Source organism: Mesoplodon bidens, assembly GCF_964165515.1.
Source record: "Mesoplodon bidens genome assembly, chromosome: 8".
Lineage (NCBI taxonomy): Eukaryota > Metazoa > Chordata > Mammalia > Artiodactyla > Ziphiidae > Mesoplodon > Mesoplodon bidens.
Window position 1 is genome coordinate 73072322 of NC_138165.1, and position 4206 is coordinate 73076527.

Below are 4206 nucleotides of genomic sequence, written 5' to 3' on the forward strand. Positions count from 1 at the left end.
AGTTTCTGCTTTATAACAAAGTGAATCACCTATACATATACGTTTATCTCCATATCCCCTCCCTCTTGTGTCTCTCTCCCACCCTCCCTACCCCACCCCCCTAGGTGGTCACAAGGCACCGAGCTGATCTCCCTGTGCTATGTCCTCCCTACCCCACCCCTCTAGGTGGTCACAAGGCACCGAGCTGATCTCCCTGTGCTATGTCCTCCCTACCCCACCCCTCTAGGTGGTCACAAGGCACCGAGCTGATCTCCCTGTGCTACGTGGCTACTTCCCACTAGCTATCTATTTTACATTTGGTAGTGTATATATGTCCATGCCACTCTCACTTTGTCACAGCTTACCCTTCCCCGTCCCCGTGTTTTTACATGCCTATGCATTTGTGTTTTTCTCAGCCACTTAAGACAGAGGAATAAGTAATTGTATTTTGTGGCATAATGGACATAAAATGATAAGGTTTAGTGTGGTAGAATTGACTTTAGAAAAGTAAAAAATGAAAATGCATTGTTTGTTGAAGGAAAAAATGATTAAATTCATTTACAAGATAAAGAGAACATGTCATAACTATTTTATACCTGCTAGAAGACTTTTGAAAAAGACTTTAATTTCACTCCTGAAATAGCTGAACAAGACAAAAGAAAGACATAGTAGGAAGGGATGACCTTGCATCTTCTTAAATAACTATGACATATGAAAAGATTTTTGGATTGTTTGGCTCATTCCAGTTACAAAGAACAAAAATCTGTGGCAGTTTTCTAAGCCAATTGTGGGTTATTATGAGGACAAACAAAAATGTAAGGAAGAAGAGCAAAGTATTCTGGAAGAGGATCAGCCTGAACTCCCAGTGAAGTGGATAGTTTTTCAAGACACATAACAAGTGATCTTATTGTCCTCTCTTTGCAGCAGCAACAGCAACAGGCATATTTTGTTCTTTATTCAAACTATTTGGCATGATGGCAACTTGGATATCTTTTCCTTTATCGATTTCTTCTGTTGTCATTACTAATAAACTCTAAGTAAGGTTTTTCTGCAAATTTCACAAAAGAATATATCTGATTGGTTGAAAATTCTTCATCCAGTATACAGTGATCTGTTTCTTAATCTGTGCACATCACTGACCTCTGGCTAAGCCATAGATGACCTCCGTTTGATGGGTCATTGACTCAAACCTAAACAACTATAGTCAGGATAGTGAGTTCAATTTATGGCTTAGGAATAAAGACAGCTTGAAGAAGCTTTTCTTAAAAAGAGGTAGTATCAAAACGCATTAAGGAACTCCGTTTCTGGTGTATGACAAAAATGAGGACTGAGACAACCATAGGTATGAAAACTCAGGTAACTAATGTATTATGAGTCTAAATTTCCTCATCTGTTAAATGCAGATTCATCAAAATATTTTCTGAATCTCTACTGTGTACTAGGTACTCTTCTGGGCACTCGAAAAATAATTTTGTTCTCCAGTGAAAAATAGAGCCCTCATGGAACTTATATTCTGGTGTGGGAAATTATGGATGAAATAAGTAAACAACACAGGAGGTTCAAAAGTGATTAAATGCTATGGGGAAAAATGACATATACACAGAGAGAGAACAGGATAAGAAGGATTAGGGGTGCTTAGTGGGGGTGTTGCAAAGATTAATAGGATGATCATTTCAGTGAGAAAGTGTACAGTTGAGCAAAGACTTTTGAAGGAAGTGGGGTATTGTGATTTTTTTTAATATTGATTATTTCAAAAGTTAATGATGATTTTGGAAAGATTCTTCTACTGTACTGGTATTCTAAACATAAAACAATCTAGATTACTACTTATTCTCCGAATACCCTTAGATGATACAGCCTCCATTCATTCACACATTCTTTTCTCTCTACTATGAGTAATTCCTACCCAGCAATGGTAAAGTATCAAAAATATTATTTTCTTGACTAGGTCCACATCAAGTGCTATCTGCTTTCATTAAGTCTTTCCTGACACCCAATATACACATCCCTTTTTAAATTATTGACCCAACCGACTACTCATTAATTCCACCTACAACATTGATGAAATTCTTGCTATGTGCCTAGTGAGTGTTACTTCTCGAAGTGACAAACATGAGTAAAAAGAATACTTAAGCTCAAGTAGTCTAAAGTCTAGTTACTATCTCCTTTGATGCTGTCTTACAGTATATCCAATATTTCATTTCACACTTTCATTATTTGTGTTATTCATATTTAGTTGTTAGATCATGGGCTTTCATGAGACCAATCTGAACTTGCGTCATGGTTCCCAACTTTTTTTTTTAGTTCAAGTGTAAAGTTTTTATTATTGTTTTTAATTTTGAAAGTAAAATCCATAACTTCCTTAATCTACTAAGAAAGCATTATAGTAATATATAAACTTTAAAATGATATATAAAAAAGAGAAAGTTATGTATTTTCTCATTTGTGAATATTGATGTAAAAAACCTTAAAAATACTAGTAAATCAGTTCAAATTACAATAACAGTTAATTAATTCCTAGGGCATATTTTCCCAAGAACATGTGGATTATTGAGATTTAAGGTATCATCTAATGTACTGCATTACACTAATGAATTAAAGAAACAAAAACAACTTGTAATTTTATTGGTAGATGAAGGAAAATACTTGATAAACAAACAGCTAACATATATTAACGGGGGAGAAGAGGAGAAGGGCGCAGGGGTGGGAGCTGTTGATGAAGCTACCACAGCAAAAGTTCTCCCCGCTCCCCCCTTCCCCTTCTCTTAAGGCCCCTAGAAACGTTGAAGCTGCCACCGCCTGCAGTCGGTGACCTCGGCACCCACTGGCAGATAGAGGGAGGAATCAAGCTTGGAAATTCGGCCAAGTGATCTGGCATGATGAGCATTTGCCTGACCTATTTTGTAGAAGAACTGGATGGCATACGTGATTGAGGTGGTACTGAGGGTCTCTGAAGCCTATGAAAGGTAGAAACTCAACCATGATTTCTTTTTCAACTCTACAGCGTTCCCTGCCTTGAAGCCTTCATTTTTACATTAGTCTCAGGCAGTTATACTTAAGCATGAACATTGACGACAAACTGGAAGGATTATTTAAATGTGGCAGCATAGTTGAAATGCAGTCTTCCAGGGCAATGGTTGTAATGGGTGGAGTGTCTGGCCAGTCTACCGTGTCTGGAGAGCTGTGGGAGTCAGTGCTTCAAGACTGGAGTATGCCTCACCAGGAGATCCTTGCTGCAGATGAAGTGTTAACAAGCAAGTGAAATGAGACAACAGGATATGATATCACATGATGAACTCATGGTCCATGAGGAGACAGTGAAAAATGATGAAGAGCAGATGGAAACACATGAAAGACTTCCTCAAGGACTACAGTATGCACTTAATGTCTCTATAAGTGTAAAGCAGAAATTACTTTTACTGATGTATCTGAGCAACTGATGAGAGACAAAAAACAAATCAGAGAGCCAGGACTTACAGAAAAAGAAGAAATGGAAACAATGTTCTCCTGCAAAAATCCTTACAATAAATGAAGATGGATCACTTGGTTGGAAACACCCTAAATTTCATGATTGTGAGCACTGCAATGCTGCCTTTAGAATGAACTATCACTTACAGAGATATGTCTTCATTCATACAGGTGAAAAACCATTTCAATGTGACAAGCATTTCATACAGAAGTACCTGCTACAGAGACATGAGAAGATTCATACTGGTGAAAAATCATTTCGCTATGATGAATGTGGTATGAGATTCATTCAAAAATATTATATGGAAAGGCATGAGAGATCTCATAGTGGAGAAAAACCTTACCAGTGTGAATACTGTTTACAGGTGATGAGACAAACCATGCTTCTGCCACATCAACACAGGACCTTTTGGATCAAGTGACTTCTCAGAAGAAAGCTGAGGCTCAGCCTGTCCACCAAGCTTACCAAATGAGCTCTTTCCCGTGCTCCATATCATGGATCCAGAGCTGGAATAGCTCCTCAGTTTAGCACTGCCAATGGACAGGTGAACCTTCGGGGACCAGGGACAAGTGTTGAACTTCCAGAATTTCCCTTGGTGAATGTAAATGGTAATAGAGCTAGGATGACATCCTCACCTGATGCCACAACTGGACAGACTTTTGGCTAAAATAATTGTGTAAATAATACTGGCCCTTTAGAACAGATTAATCAAGAGTGGGGTTACTCTGTAAAATGGAGTGCTGTATGGATTTAAGAGC

At 38.1% G+C, this 4206-nt stretch overlaps 1 pseudogene across 1 annotated transcript; it reads left to right on the plus strand.

Moving 5' to 3' along the window:
- The first annotated feature begins 3040 nt into the window (after positions 1-3040).
- On the plus strand, positions 3041-3869 carry LOC308621320 (zinc finger protein 148-like; annotated as a pseudogene). The gene has a single exon. The product of its transcript is annotated as a zinc finger protein 148-like (transcript).
- Positions 3870-4206: the final 337 nt, after the last annotated feature.